This window comes from Cyprinus carpio, chromosome A7 (assembly GCF_018340385.1).
Source record: "Cyprinus carpio isolate SPL01 chromosome A7, ASM1834038v1, whole genome shotgun sequence".
Taxonomy (NCBI): Eukaryota; Metazoa; Chordata; class Actinopteri; order Cypriniformes; family Cyprinidae; genus Cyprinus; species Cyprinus carpio.
In genome coordinates this window covers 5,150,227-5,167,728 of record NC_056578.1, presented here as the reverse complement: position 1 = coordinate 5,167,728, position 17,502 = coordinate 5,150,227, and the positions used below count along the sequence as shown (strand labels likewise).

General features: G+C 35.2%; 1 long non-coding RNA gene across 1 annotated transcript; it reads right to left on the bottom strand.

Annotated features, from left to right (window-relative positions):
* Positions 1 to 12,785: 12,785 nt before the first annotated feature.
* LOC122145550 lies at positions 12,786 to 13,408 on the bottom strand. The gene is made up of 3 exons (XR_006160389.1): positions 13,291 to 13,408; positions 13,144 to 13,211; positions 12,786 to 13,030 (listed from the first exon to the last, which is right to left on the bottom strand). It is a non-coding gene; the product is annotated as an uncharacterized LOC122145550 (long non-coding RNA).
* Positions 13,409 to 17,502: the final 4,094 nt, after the last annotated feature.

The window sequence follows — 17,502 nt, the reverse complement described above, 5'->3', positions numbered from 1 at the left end:
TTAAGTTGTAATAATATTTCACAATATTACGGGTTTTTTTTCTGTATTTTTGATCAAATAGATGCAGGCTTGATGAGCAGAAGAGACTTTTAACATAAACAAACCAAATGTATGTGTGTGTATATATATATATATGTGTGTGATATATGTGTGTGTATATATATATATATGTGTGTGTGTGTGTGTGTGTGTGTGTATATATATATATATATACTTTGTTTAGCACACAAGTGATGATAAATACAATAATCATGTTAGAAACAATGCTGTTCTTTCAATTAATAAAAAAAAGATAATCTTTTCAAAAATAATAATAATAAATGTTTTTTTTTTATTTCTGAAAGATTGTGTGACTGGACTAATGATGCTAAAAATTCAGCTTTGATTGTTCCTAATAAACTGCACTCGAAAGTGAATCTCAAATTATTTTGTGGGTTAATTAAATATATTCAAAATAAACTACAAACCTAAAAATATATACGTTTATTTTGTCCTCACATTCTTTCCTGTAACTCTTCCCTCTCGGTCACTCAGCTGGCTGAAAGGCTCATTATGCAGCTCATTATGCGGGTCTTTGTCTTCTCAGGTGTGAATCACACACATATTCATGATAGTTGACGCCTACTCGCATATGCCCTTTTGAAACAAAAAGTGTCTTTAGAAATGTTAAATTAATCTATTGTTTTCTGTGAGTGAGTAAACAATATGATTTTCACATCATTTTGAAGCAAAAATTCTAGGCTACAAGCTCCAGGTTTGACAGTCTTGTGAACAAATGTTTTGTATGTGTTTTATGACCTTATTTCAGTGACTTTAAAATAGTATTTTTTTTACTAACCACGCATAAACGTTGTTTTCTCAAAAACACAATCATGTACGTACATGCTATTTACATATTATTGTAGCCCAGTTTGTACTGATTACAGTGTTATTAGACTTTAGCCATTTATCTATTTATAAGCAACTGAAAAAAGCACAAAAGTCAGGGGATGTCAAAACTTCTCCAGGCCCCCAAAACCCCCTTAGACCTCAGAGGGTTAATAAGAATGATAAACATTTTCCACATTTTCAAAGCAGCGTTTGTATTCATTTAATAGGCTAAACATTTTTTTTTTTATTTCAGATTTGGCCTACAGTTTACAGCCTACGCTACATAACCACTTAACTTTTGATTTATTTAACATTTTGCGTTTTTACGTTCGCTGTGCAAAAAAAGAATGGCATCCACTGTACCGGGGTTTAATATATTTCGCCTAGACTCCAGCACCCGGCCAGCAGAGCTGAATGTGCGCTCGCTTGATGCGCTTGTGGCTGGGATACAGAGAATCATTTTTAACACCATGGCAAGCACAGGAAAGGCGATTGACTGTGACTGCCAGAAGCTTAGAAAGTCCTCTCCATCCCAGAAGAACTGGCCCTCAAAGTAGCGCATTTTATTACCTTTCTGGACATGGACAGTATACCGTACATACATTTTCAATGGAGGAACAGAAAGCTCTCAGACTAAATCTAAAATATCTTAAACGGTGTTCCCAAGATGAACGGAGGTCTTACAGGTTTGGAACGACATGAGGGTGAGTCATTAATTACATAATTTTCATTTTTGGCTGAACTAACCCTTTAAGAGTCTTCGTAGCGTGCTAAGAGACAACATTATCGAGAAACACAGCCCAAGACTCTGCTGCTCTAGTATAATTTCAGGGCTGCGTTTCTCGATAACGTTGTCTCTTGGAGTCACTGCAAAGACTCCTAACGTATAACTTAACTAAAGGTATACCATTTCTAGGCGTGTCGCCCCGAACCATACTTTAGGAAGCTGTTTAAGATATACCTACTTGCGTGCGACTCTACCAGGTGCTGTAAATTGCAATTCTTCATAAACAAATTACATCCACATCTACAAAATCAATAACCATCACATGCACAAAATTACTCACTGCTTTACCAGAGAAATAGCCCTTAGTTACAAAATAATCACTTCAGAAATAGTTGAAATTGCATGTATTAGGATGTTTTTATAGACTTGTTATCGTTTCTTATTCAAAAGTGATGTACGCGTGCACGTATGCGATAAGATACAGTGTAACATAAGAACGACGTAGCGTTAAGAAGGTTTCGGGAAACCCAGCCCTGCTGGATTCGGGACAACTGCTTTGATTTCGGAACACCCATAGATTCAGGCCCACCTCAACTTAATCCAGGCCCACCCATCTGTCACGTTCTGCATCCGCCACTGCTTGCGCAGTCAGACAAGAGTGCAGGTGTGCTAAACGCAGGTGGAGGAAGGATAAACTTCATATATCATACAGAATTTTCAGGGAGTGTCTTAGGCAGTATCAGAATGCTGTTAGGGAGGCACAGTTTAAATATATGTCTGATTTAATTGCACAAAACTCTTTTAGAGGTCTAAGGCTCTCTTTAGCACAATTAATGCCCTTCTAAATCCCTCTACTAATGTTCTACCTGAGGTTTCTACTGACCTGTGTGATCAGTTTTTAAGACATTTCATCCATAAAATTGAGTGTATTCACTCAAATATTCAGTCCCAGAGGTTTTCATCCATGTAAATGCCCCCCTGTGAAAGCTTTTTCAACCCGTGTCGCCCTCACAGCTTCATGATATTGTTTCTAGTATAAAATTTTCTGTTTGCTCTTCTTATGTTTTGCCTACATATATTTTTAAGGAGTTTTTTTTCAGCTCTGAGTCCAGTTGTGACCGCCTTAGTTAATAGTTCATTGGTCAATGGGGTGGTACCTACTAATTTCAAACATGTTGCAGTACTAATTTCAAACATGTTACAAACATGTCATTTCCTAAGCTCTGGAAAATGTTGTTTACCATCTGATATCTTCATACCTGAGTGTTTTTAGTATTTTTTGACAAAAATTTCAGTCGGGTTTTAGGGAGCTACATAGTACTAAATCAGCTTTGTTGAAGGTTTTAAATTACATCTTACTCACTCTGGATGCAGGTTCTGGCTGTATTTTAGTTTTGCTTGATCTGAGTGCAGCATTTGACACTGTATATCACAATATTCTTTTACACAGACTAGAACATGTAGCTGGGCTTCGAGGTTCTGTGCTGGAGTGGTTTGCATCTTATCTAAAAGGTAGAACGTTTTCTGTCAAAGTAGGGAATTGTTTTTCTTCCCATGCCCCAATACATCATGGTGTACTCCAGGGCTCCATCCTGGGTCCTCTTTTGTTTGCATTATATGTGCTTCCACTTGGTCATATTATACAGAGACACAATTTATCTTACCATTTTTATGCCGATGACACTCAGATCTACTTAGCTCTATGAAGAAATTCAGTCGGGTTTCAGGTCCCATCATAGCACAGAAACTGCACTTGTTAAAATTACAAATGACTTGCTTCTTGTGTCAGACCAAGGCTGCATCTCATTGCTAGTTTTACTTGATCTTAGTGCGTTCAACACCATAGATCATGACATACTCATAGATTGATTACAAAACTATACAGATATTCAAGGGCAGGCTTTAAGATGCTTTAGATCCTACCTATCTAATCTAACAGAGTGTATTAAAAATGTAAAAGATTGGATGACCAATAATGTTCTCCAGTTGAATTTGGATAATACAGAAATATTATTTATTGGACCAAAAAACAGTACACAGAATCTCTTGGATTACAATTTGCAAGTAGACAGATGTACTGTTACTTCCTCTAGTCAAAAATCTGTCTGTTATATTAGACAGCAACTTGTCTTTTGAAAATCATATTGCCCATGTTGCAAAAACAGCATTATTCCATCTTAGAAACATTGTCAAGCTACAAAACATGTTACTGTACCCGTTTCTGATGCAGAAAAGCTAGTTCATGCATTCATGACCTCTAGACTGTATAACTGTAATGCACTGCTTACTGGTTGTCCTGCATCTTCAATAAACAAGCTACAGGTATTCCAAAATGCAGTGGCTAAAGTCCTTACCAGGTCAAGAAAATATGACCATATTACCACAATTCTACAGTCTCTGCACTGGTTACCTATTAAGTTCTGTATCAGTTACAAAATATTATTGCTTACCTACAAGGCCCTAAATGGTTTAGCTCCTGCATACCTAAAAATTCTAAAAACACTCCACAATAAAACACACTCCCCAAACAAACAAAACACTTTTGATAGTACCTAGGATAGCAAAGTCCACTAAAGGAGGTAGAGCTTTTTCACATTTGGCTCCCAAACTCTGGAATAGCCTTCCTGATAATGTTTGGGGTTCAGACACACTCTCTCTGTAAATCTAGATTAAAGACATATCTCTTTGGCCAAGCATTCAAATAATTCATCTCATAATCTTGTACTGCAGTTATATCTGATCAAATGCACATTATTATTCCTTAGCTTGGGTTCAACAAATATTTTTGCTTGGTTGGAACAGCAGCTAATTATGTCTCTATTTGTTTCTCTGTTTCTGCCAAGCTTCAGTCTGGATCCGACCCTTACAAAGACCTAAAGTAACCGAAAACTTGAGAAGAGATTATGCAAACCCCTCAGATGACCTCAGATGATGCCAACCCTGAAATAACATAAACTACTAAATTTTGCTACAATTTTTAAAAGCATCATATAATCATTGCTGTTAATAGTGTTTATTGTCTGTTTGATTGTCATTAACTGAATTTTACCCTACATTTCTGATATATGTGCTAGTACTAAATATATTGTAGAAACGTAATTTTCTGTAAAGCTGCTTTGCAACCTTTTGTATTGTGAAAAGCGCTATACAAATAAACTTGAATTGAATTAATTTGCAGACTGAGACGTTGTTTCATATTACAACACAGCAAATCCCCTACAACTGATGTTTAGCCACAGCCTTTGATGAAATCAACTGAAATAAAAGAAGAAACTAATGCCAGGAACACACTACCTGACTTTCAAAGTCATTGGATCGCTGTTTTTCTCACACTACATGACTGTCCAGTGTACCACTAAGTGCTGTTGTGTGCACATTACACAATGGACTGGTATCAAGGGGGTCACACGTTACACAACAATAGGAAGAATTGTCTGTGTTTCTAGCAAATCATGCCACGTAAGAGAAACTAACTGAATATTTCCCTATCACAGGAGTATGCAGACATGTTTAAAGATGCTACTTTTTACTTCTTCATTTTTTTTATCTCCTGTGTATAAAACCACATTGGTAAAACCAGTGTGAGAATGGAAAATGTTCTCACACGTGTAAAAAAAAAGAAAGAAAGACAGAAACCACCTGAGGCATAACACTAAACAACTCTTCATTAGCTTAAACCTATTTCTATCATATTATATAGAATACAATTGAGTCTTAGGGTCAAAAATCCTGAGCAAAAAAATTATTAATTAATTAATTAAACAGGTTTCAAGGGTTTCAAGGAAAAATTATCCAAAAACAGTATCCAGCATACTCAGTTGTCAGACACTACTGGGTCTTCAAATAACATTTTATTTGACACTCAAGATGGGTTTGGTGAACACAGGGATAAAAAAGTACCCCATGTGTAGAATGAAATATACATCTGTATGTGTATGCATATTATATATATATATATTAGGGCTGTCAAATGATTAATCATGATTAATCACATCCAAAATAAAAGTTTTGTTTATATAATATATGTGTGTATACTGTGTATATTTATTATGTATATATAAATACACACACATGCATGTATATATTTAAGAAGAATATGTTATGTTTATATATTAAATATATTTATATATAATATAAAATATAAGAATATAAATATATAAATGTATTTACATGTAAATATTTTCTAAATATATAATTTATGTGTGTGTATTTATATATACATAATAAATATACCCTGTACACATACATATATTATGTAAACAAAACTTTTATTTTGGATGTGATTAATCGTGATTAATCATTTGACAGCCCTAATATATATATATATACACACACACACACATATATACACACATATATATACACACACACATATATATATTGGAAATTGTATGAGGGGCCGTACAAGCCATAATTCCTTCTGGCACGCTCACACACATACATTCTCCTTTCACATACATACATTTCTACTCTCACACACTTACATTCTCCTTTCACATACATACATTTCTACTCTCACACACATACATTCTCCTTTCACATACATACATTTCTACTCTCTCACACACACATACATTCTCCTTTCACATACATATATTTTTTTGCTTTCACACACACTTACATTCTCCATTCACACACACACACACACACACACACACACACACATATATATATATATATATATATAATGTATGTATGTCTGAAGAGAATTATGTGTATGTAAGAGAAGAATGTATGTACGTGTGAGAGAGAATATAGTAGAAACGGAAGGAGTATAGTGGAAGCGGAAGGAGTATAGTGGAAACGGAAGGCGTATAGTGGAAACGGAAGGCAGGTTAGGCGCGATCAGGGTCACCGGGACAGGTCTTGATCAGCATGGCAGAAGTATTTCAGCAAGCTACCTGGGTTTTAAAAAATAAATAAATATTATCATTGTGAAAAGGTTACATGGCCTCTTCCCTTGAGCGAGTTGTGATTGAGGACGCGGGTTCAGCCTCAGTCGTGTTGCCAGATACACGTATTATAAGCGCCGGTTTTTTTTTTTTTTTTTTTTTTTTTTTTAAATTTTTGTTTTTCACTTAATGGAGGAAGTGAATAAATTGGGAGGTTGCAAGTTAGGATCAGCGATATCTTTATATTATTTCCATAACTCAAGATTTAGACTCATTGCGGTTTATTTATTTAGATTTTTATTAATTTTTTTTTTTTTCAATATCTTGCAACGCCAGCATATCTGACAGTAATCAAAAACGACCAGGTTAAAAACAGCGCGGGCAGGTTATTCCTGACAGAATGCAATTTGGTAACACAAACGTAGTGATCATCATGATATATTATATTCAAGACAGATGCACTGAAGACGGACACAAAGAGGAGAGAACAGTCGCGCAATACTGTACCAGACAGAACAAATACATTGAAATACTGAAAGAAAACCATAATTATGGAATTAGGGTGGAGTGAATAAGGATGTATTTCTGAGGAGAAATGACTGTCTTCCGAAAAGTTTCGATGGCATTTTCTTTTTCCTCTTACCGTCGTTAAATACACATTAAAGGAGTGTTAATTAGCGCAGCGCTGCGTGCAGCAATAACTCAGGAAACGCTAGTGTTCTATAAGCGCCACCTGCTGTCAGAGATTGAGTTTGCATTATATATATATATATATATATATATATATATATATATATATTATATATATATATATATATATATATATATATATATATATATATATATATATATATATATATATATATATATATATATACACACACACACACACACACAATCGGCTCACTTGATTGTAAAATAAATAAATAAAATCGGAAATTGGAATACATCACGAAAAATCCTGATCAGTGCATCCTTAATGTTAATAGAGTTAGACCTACCTGAAAGACCTGAAAAAGCATGGTTCATTTCAGTTTTATCGTTGAACTATTGTACTTATTTGTGCAAAATGGTTATTATTTATTACAATACAATGTTACAGTCAACAATGAAAACAATAAGTCTTATTTATTGATTGATTGATTGTGTCAAGGCCTGTGAAAATTTTGCCAGGGCAAGTAAAAAATTGAAACCACTGGAAAGAAAAATGAATGGCTTTCAATGGCCCTCTGCTGGACAAAACAAGTTATTGCTTAAACACTAATTTCCTTTTTTTTTTTTTCACTAACCTCCAGATGGCAGAATTCTACACCTAACACCTAGATCAATATCCAGCAACAATTTAAATTAAATTTAGATAATCATTTAAGTGATTTTTTTTTTTTTTTTTTCATAAAAAAATGATATTTCACATGCAGGGTAATGGTGTAGTTGCAGATTTTTGTAGTAAATGGGTACAAAAGTACTTCAAATTTCCCAAAACACAGCATTAATGCATAGATGAGGAGTAAAAAAAAACAACAAAAAAGATATATATTATTTGTATTATTAAAAATACAGTTATGCTTTCAATTTTGGGGTCACACTGACCCCAAAGACAAGATTAATAAACAGGAAACGAGGACCATTTGAGGGTTAAAGTGGTTTAAGTCCTACCTCTCTCATCACAAACAGTCTGTTGTGATGGGTGATTGCAAGTCTGAGGTCAGTGTGGTGCACTCTGGTGTTCCCCAGGGATCAGTTTTGGGCCCTTTACTTTTTAGTATTTACAGTTTTTCCATTTGGCCAACTTTTAAGAACACTTGGTCTTGAACATTCACTTTTATGTCTATGACACTCAGATCTACATACATTCAAAACCTGATGTCAATATGCCTGTGTCTCTTCTTTCTCAATGTTTTACTGAGATTAAAAAAATGGATGTCTGAAAATGTTCTCTGTCTAAACAGTGACAAGACTAAAGGGATGCTTATTGGTTCACCTCATCAGTTGCGTAAAGCAGAGTCCATAACCTTAAGTGTGGATGGTTCTGGTTTACAATTCCAAACTAAACTAAAAAGTCTGGGGGTGATATTTGACGCCAATTTAACATTTGATCTTCATGTTTGTAACAGAGTCAAAGCTTTTTTTTCATCTCAGAAACATTGCCAAATTACGTCCCATGTTGATTTTCTCTGTGGCTGAAAAGTTAATCAACACTTTTGTTTTTTCACATATTGATTATTGTAATGCTTTGCTGGCTGGAGTTTCCAAAGCTACACTAAGTAAATTACAGTTGGTACAAAATTCAGCTGCTAGAATTCTGACTAGGACCAGTGCTACAGAGCACAAAACACCTATCCTGGAAAAATTGCCCTGGCTTCCAGTTAGTTTTTGTATTGATTTTAAAATTCTCATGCTCACTTATAAGGCCTTGAATAATTTAGCCCCTCAATATTTGTGCTAGCTTTTAACCCCCTACACTCCTACACGTGCTCTGAAGCTGGTCTTTTAACCGTCCAAACAACACAGCTAAAACCTATGGGTGATCTGGCTTTTTCTTCTTTTGCTCCCAAATTGTGGAATTCCCTGCCCTCTGAGATTAGGAATGCAGAATGCCTTAGTGATTTTAAATCGTCCCTTAAAACATACTTTTTAGGGTAGCTTTTATGTGATTCATGTGATTACTTCGTTTGTTATTACAGATGCTGGTCGTATAATTAGAATATCATCAAAAAGTTGATTTATATCACCAATTCCATTTAAAAAGTAAAACCTGTATATTATATTCATTCATTACACACATACTGATATATTTCAAATGTTTATTTCTTTTAATTTTGATGATTATAACTGACAAATAAGGAAAATCCCAAATTCAGTATCTCAGAAAATTAGAATATTACTTAAGACCAATACAAAGAAAGGATTTTTAGAAATCTTGGCCTACTAAAAAGTATGAACATGAAAAGTATGAGCATGTACAGTACTCAATTCTTAGTTGGGGCTCCTTTTGTCTGAATTACTGCAGCAATGCGGCGTGGCATGGAGTCGATCAGTCTGTGGCACTGCTCAGGTGTTATGAGAGCCCAGGTTGCTCTGATAGTGGCCTTCAGCTCTTCTGAATTCTTGGGTCTGGCATATCGCATCTTCCTCTTCACAATACCCCATAGATTTTCTATGGGGTCAAGGTCAGGTGAGTTTGCTAGCCAATTAAGAACAGGGATACCATGGTCCTTAAACCAGGAACTGGTAGATTTGGCACTATGTGCAGGTGGCAAGTCCTGTTGGAAAAAGAAATCTGCATCTCCATAAAGTTGGTCAGCAGCAGGAAGCATGAAGTGCTCTAAAACTTCCTGGTATACGGCTGTGTTGACCTTGGACCTCAGAAAACACAGTGGACCAACACCAGTGGATGACATGACACCCCAAACCATCACTGACTGTGGAAACTTTACACTGGACCTTAAGCAATGTGGATTTTGTGCCTCTCCTCTCTTCCTCCAGACTCTGGGACCCTGATTTCCAAAGGGAATGCAAAATTTACTTTCATCAGAGAACATAACTTTGGACCACTCAGCAGCAGTCAAGTCCTTTTTGTCTTTAGCCCAGGCGAGACACTTCTGACGCTGTCTATTGTTCAAGAGTGGCTTGACACAAGGAATGCGACAGCTGAAACACGTCTTGCATACGTCTGTGCGTAGTGGTTCTTGAAGCACTGACTCCAGCTGTAGTCCATCTCCCCCACATTTTTGAATGGGTTTTGTTTCATAATCCTCTCCAGGGTGCGGTTATCCCTAATGCTTGTACACTTATTTCTACCACACCTTTTCCTTCCCTTCGCCTCTATATTAATGTGTTTGGACACAGAGCTCTGTGAACAGTCAGCCTCTTTTGCAATGACCTTTTGTGTCTTGCCCTCCTTGTGCAAGGTGTCAATGGTCGTCTTTTGGACAACTGTCAAGTCAGCAGTCTTCCCCATGATTGTGTAGCCTACAGAACTAGACTGAGAGACCATTTAAAGGCCTTTGCAGGTGTTTTGAGTTAATTAGCTGATTAGAGTGTGGCAGCAGGTGTCTTCAATATTGAACCTTTTCACAATATTCAAATTTTCTGAGATACTGAATTTGGGATTTTCTTTAGTTGTCAGTTATAATCATCAAAATGAAAAGAAAAAAAAAACATTTGCAATATATTTATGTCTGTGTGTAATGAATGAATATAATATACAAGTTTCATTTTTTGAATGGAATTAGGGAAATAAATCAACTTTTTGATGATATCCTAATTATATGACCAGCACCTGTATATTGGCTTTTTATCTTATTGTTTGGTTAGTTTTTTACTGCCTGCACTGTTATGTGTATCTTTTAATTCTATATTTTTTATGTAAAGCGCTTTGAGATGCTACTTTTAAAGGCGCTATATAAAATAAAGCGTATTATTATTATTATTATTATTATTATTATTATTATTATTATTATTATTATGAAGAAGAAGAAGAAGAAGAAGAATCTTGTTGCTCCACTGGCATTAACAAAGATATGACTCATTGATCAAAGCAACACGGGCAACTAACATATGCAGTTATCCACAACCTAACCATAAGTTCTACTCTTCTGTGCAGTGGTAATGCCAAAAACTTCAAATATCAAATCTAACTGAACAATAAAGAGTAACAGATGTTCCCTTCACCCAAAAAAACATAAAACAACAATTAATTTCAATATTCACACTCCATATCCAGCCACATGCAAAGCATGCTGGAAACTAACAATCAGAGCCAAATGGTGTCTAAATAATTTAACTAATTATCTTAAAAATTTCTGTACAAGACTGAACCACAATAAAATATACACACTATTTTTAATTATCACCTTAATTGTTTAAATAAAAATTACAACACCCATAATATTTTTTTTTACAGTGTACAGCACATAACCGTAACATTTTTAGACAACTAAAATAACCAACCTGCACGGAAAGAACTTAAAGTGGTCATATGATGTGAAGAAGATCTGTGAAGTTGCAAAGACTAAAGTCTCAAATCCAAAGAGATACTCTTTATCAAAATTAAGACTCTGCCACGCCCCCCTAAAACGGCTCGTTCTAACATGCCCCCACATGTCTATGTCACTATGTGGAAATATTTGCGTAATGCCGCCCAAATGTTCACGCAAAGAAAGAAGGCGTGGTTTCAGTAACACAGTTAGTGTTGAAGCAGTCATGTCAGGGAGATGCTGTGTGTTTCTAGGAGAAAGTAAAAGCACTTTATTTGGTCTTCTGAAAGTAGATGCATTTAGGAAGCTTTAAGATTACTTACATCAGAACAGCAACGCATTTTATGGACTACCGTTTCGTGAACCTAGGAGAGGAGGTAACTCTGACTTTGCTACAACAATCTGGCGCTTCTGAATCAACTACTGTAAGTATGTTTTGTTATTAGTTTAAGAATTTGCTATAGACTGTTCAAATACGGAGTTTTGCACATCGTGTGTTTGTGTGTGTGTGTGTGTGAGAGAGAGAGAGAGAGAGAGAGAGAGACAGGGTCACACAGTGGAGGCAGCTGTCTTAACCGTCCGTGGGTTGTGTATGCAAACACATATGAGCTTCATCACTGTTTCTGTCACGCGACTCTGTTCCTCTTTCGGGCTTAAGCTTATGGTGAAACTAAGGACATTATTAACTGTCTTTACATTTATTTTGAAAGATAAAGCTCACGATTATGGAAAGGGGCGTTACATTTCCGACGAGTGCTTGCGGTGTTCGGCCAATCACAATGCACTGGGTCAATTGGCCAATCAGAGCAGACTGCGCTTGTCGGAAGAAGGGACTTTGTAGAAAACGGCTCGTTTGAGAGAGGCTGGGCATAGAGGACCTACGATAATGTACAGTATTTTAAAAATAATGTTTTTTGAACATTAAAGCTGCAGTCGGTAACTTTTGGGGCTCGCGTCTGGCGGAACAACATTGTAGCCAGAGCTACTTCTCTCTGTTTACATCTATGGCGAGTCACGCAGGTACTGTTCTACTCTGCAGCATTGCCGACCCCAACCAGACTAAAATAGTCTGAATATAAACACTTATTATAGGTGTACCGTAGTGATTCAGGATAAGACAAAAACACTGTTTGGAAAATGGATTCATGATGTACTCACTCATTATATATATTTTTTACATTTTCAACACAAAAACAACACTATGGCACAGCCCTGCGCTGATTGGACCAGAAGAGCCGGGAGCGGTGGATTTTGTTTATATTGGAGAGAAGTAGCTCCGGCTACAATGTTCTTCTGCCAGACGCGAGCCCCAAAAGTTACCGACTGCAGCTTTAAAGCATGTCAACATATTCTGCTACACCAAATACACAAAATAATGATCTTTAAAAAAGCATCATATGACCCCTTTAATGAAATTGTAACCAATTTATTATGCTGAACATGATATTTTATATACCCTCAGTTGTCCAATAGCTTAACTTTTGGAATTATATTTCTTCTGATAAACTTCTGGGCTGACATAGAGCTTTGCACCCACGACTGAATTAGCATATTCATCAGCTCTACAAAGGAAAAATAATGTAAACTCAAACCTATAAATGTCCAGGACTTTTGGTTTTGGACAATAATTTGAATTTTGATCCATCACTGGTTCCCATTACTGTTTTTTGTTTACCTTTCCAATGATTTTGAGCATCCAAAATCGCCAAGATTGATGTAACCATCTTCAGTCAGGAAGATATTCTACAATGACATCAGAAATCTCATAAGTCTAACAGATTTGACTTTGTGATATGATTTATTTAGCTTTATCAGTGCATACCTGAGGTTTAATATCTCTGTGAAGAATTTTCTTCTCATGGAGATACCGCAGAGCCAGACAAATCTGAACACTAGAGACAAGAGAAACAAAGCTTTTCCCAACTTTGAATAAACTGAACCAACTGCTTCATAAAAGGTTTTTTTTTTTTTTTTTAAGTGCTCAAAACACCACAAGGTGACACCTGCTGGTCAAAACTGTGTAAATGCAATGAAAACCAAACCAATAGTATCCTGCTACAGACCTGCAGCACCAGCAGTCACAGAACCGGAAGTGAGGGGTGGAGCTTACGTTCTTAACAGAGTAGCGCCATCTTATGGCTTTTAAGGGGTAATTTGCTTTTATTACACTTTTATTACAAACTTCTTGGCATTTTATATAAAATATACTTTAATCACAAGGTTCAAAATAAATGTTTACTCCAAAGTCAAGAACATGTGCATCATACATTTTTTCTATATGAAAACTAATACATTTCAATAAAACACACACACACACACACACACACACACACACACACACACACACACACACACACACACACACACACACACACACACACACACACACAAAAGCAGCATCATTTTAAAAGTAACAATCAAAATGTACACAATAATTAAACTGAAGTTTATCAAATGAACAATTCACTATTAAGCCCATTTTGTCATGACAATCCTGCATTTAAAAAATGTACAAAATGAACAATTCAGTCTTGGGCACATTTTTTTATGACAATTCTACAAAAATAACTCCCCTGAACACAAGATGAAATATGAAGGGCACTCTGGAAGCTTCTGATTGTTCCAGGAGATTGTTGAGGGCCTTTTCCTTGTCCTCTTCCTCCATTATAAGGAAAAGATGCTCTTCCACTGGCCCCCTGAGCAGATGTCTGTTGTAATGGAGCCATTTCACAACTTCTGTCCACTTCTGGAGCCATTTCACAACTTCTGTCACTATTGGGATCTCCTTAATTACAGAATACTAAAGGAAAATGTAACTTTATTATTTCTTATTAATGTGTGTGTGTGGGGGTGTGTGTATATATATATATATATATATATATATATATATATATATATATATATATATATATATATAACAGACAGACAGGTATGGTAACTGCACTATTAAGTGATTGATTGATTGATTGATTGATTGATTTGAGACATACCTCACAAGCATAGCCTGTTATCCACTTGGAACGGCCTCTTGTAGGGTTTCTGCACTGTAATGTACATGTATCTCAGTTAATTTCAAACTGGTCAGAAGGGGGTGCAAATGCAATGGTGGGCTGGAGGAAATGTGCAGTACCTTTCTCCAGAAAAGTTCTCCAGAAGAATAAGAGTCCACCATCTCCGTATGATTGGAATATCACACTGAAAGGCACAAACACAGAGAAATCTTTAAATATCAACTGTATCAATAAAGGTCAGTTACTTTAATTGATAACTACTTACAGATGTAAAATCAAAGGGTGCTCCCAAGACAAGATGTACTGGAAAACAAAAAAAAAGAATATTGTCCCTGTAAATGGCACAAATAAAACAAAAACAAAAACTCTTCCTTGTTCTTTATTTAACAACTAAATAATCACACCAATAATCGGTTGGGAAAATGTATACTATAGCCTAAAATAAATAAATAAGTACACAGCAAAACTATTATGCAATAATATATTGTGAGTACATATATTAAACAAACAAGATATTCATACCTCCACAGACAACTGCCTTGTAAAAGTGGATTTGAAGATGACTTTTTAATGTGACCAGTTTGGCTGGTTTAAACATGCTGGTCAAGCAGAAGATTGCTGGTAATTGCTGTAACACTTGTTGCACTGCTGCTCAGGTAATGTGTCACCTCTCTGAATCCTTATATGTCTCTACGGGAGATGAAGACACACACAATTATCTCAGTGATGACAAATGGGATTAAAATAAGGTAATATTAACACACAAACAATGCATATAACAGAGGAAATTAAAGCAAACTATTTATTTTTATGAATTATAAACGTCTTCAAAACTTCACCGCAAGGCCCATTTACAGCATGCATCCGAAAATTAATCTAAACATCCACAGAAAAAAGTTATATACTATAAAGTATGACAACAAATTCAAGCTTCAATATAAGATAATAAAGCCTAAACAATTGACTTCCACACTGTATAATAGGAACTTTCAGTTTTTCCCTTGACACTTTTTTAATTTTCTGGAATATCTGCATTGGTTTCTATGGCAATGATTTAGCATTATGCCAAAAAAAAGCAAGATTATGATTCTCTATTACAACATAAATGTGTAGTCACCACACTGGACTGTCTAATGAGGAATACACAAACAAGTAGGTTGTCATACCGGTAAGTTATCATAAATTTGATGAAATATGTTGAAATGTTTGAATAAATAAAAAAATAATAACAATAATACATTTGATGCATTATTTCAGTTCTCCCCTGACTCTGGTCCACTCTGGTCTACTATTGCCATCAGATTGTTTTTTCTAAGAGAGATTTGATGCTTTATGCTGCTAATATAAAACAGATGTTGCTCAAATTCAGTGTGAAAGTTATACTCACTGATCACTCCAGCAGAAATGTTCATGCCGTGATCCGAGGCACTGCTGTCAGCACTGGCGTCTGAGAGTCTGTCATACTGAGCCATCTTTAGAGGAAAAATACTAAATCTTAATGAAGTGTCCGTGATATTTACACTTTAAATATTATTGATTGAGCCCTTTAAGTGTTCATCGTATAATGCAACTGAATCCTGTAAGATCTCCTTATGAATCTTACCTTCCCTTACCTCATGAACAGTTAAATGTTCGCCACTTATGGAATAAAAATGTGCAACATTCTTATATTTATTTGTTACCCTTCCATCCTAGTAAATCCCTGCATCTCACTCTATTCTATTCCATTATCATCTATAGCACAACTGTTCATACAATTTATTTATTTTTCAATTTATCTTTCAATAGTTGTCTTCTTCTTTTTTTTTTTTTTTGTCTGTGTGTTGTTTTTGTCACCGTGTACTGGAACCTTATGTCACTAAAACAAATTCCTTGCATACTTGGCAATAAAGCTCTTTCTGATTCTGATTCTGATCTTTAATTCTGTCATATCTTGTTACTGAATTGCCAAAATACAAAGTACAGAACTTAATGGGTGTTTTTGTCCTCCTTAAAATCTTGAAAGTGGTGGTACAATCATCTGTACTGGCCTTCCCACCCTTCAAAAACAAGGAGACGATCTGGGAAAATCCCAGTGGACCTCACATCTATAGGCCACTGCTCCAGTTGCGTGAGCAAAAGCTTTTCACTATTTAGATTTGAAACATTAGGTCTTCATTGCTGGCATGCTATATTTTAGCATTTGTAAACAAGAACAAGAAGAAAGATCATAATGTTAAGAATGTTTAAGCACTTTAGAAATGTTTGACTGCATATATCGTTACCATGAAGTTATAAGGTTATATCTGCTTTTATTTTTATTTATTTATTTTATTTTGTATTTATTTATTTTATTTTTTGTCAAAATTTAGACTATATTCTTATTCTGTGACAACCTATTTACATTTTTTTTTCTTAAGTTGTGTATATTTTGGGAATGATGTATGAAACAGAATTGTCCCCCATATCATTTTATTTTATTTTATTTTATTTTTTGTTGCTATATGGAATGCAAACATTTTGAGGCTCAATGTCTGTCTATCTGTCTATCTATCTATCTATCTATCTATCTATCTATCTATCTATCTATCTATCTATCTATCTATCTATCTATCTATCTATCTATCTTAAATCTGTTCAAGTCCATGCATCTTTGTCACATCTATATACTTTTTATTTTATTGTACATTTAAAAAAAAACACACACACACACACACATACTGTATATATAACAATAAGATTAAAAAAAAAGTATGAAAAAGTTACGAAAAAAAGTATATTAAAGTTAAATAAATCTGTTCAAATCCATTCATTTTTATACATTATGCGTCCTCTGGTGGTGTGCAAGAGAAATTACGTGAATATAAAATAGGTATTAACTGGGGTAATTATGGACATGTTGTTTTGAATCATTGCCTTCTGAAATCTATATGTGCCGCTTTAACACAGAGAGCTTGAGTATCAGATTTATATTGGCGTAAAATGACCAGCAGCCAGCTGACCAATCAAATAGCCCTCTGGAAACGTGTCGATAATCTGGCAGA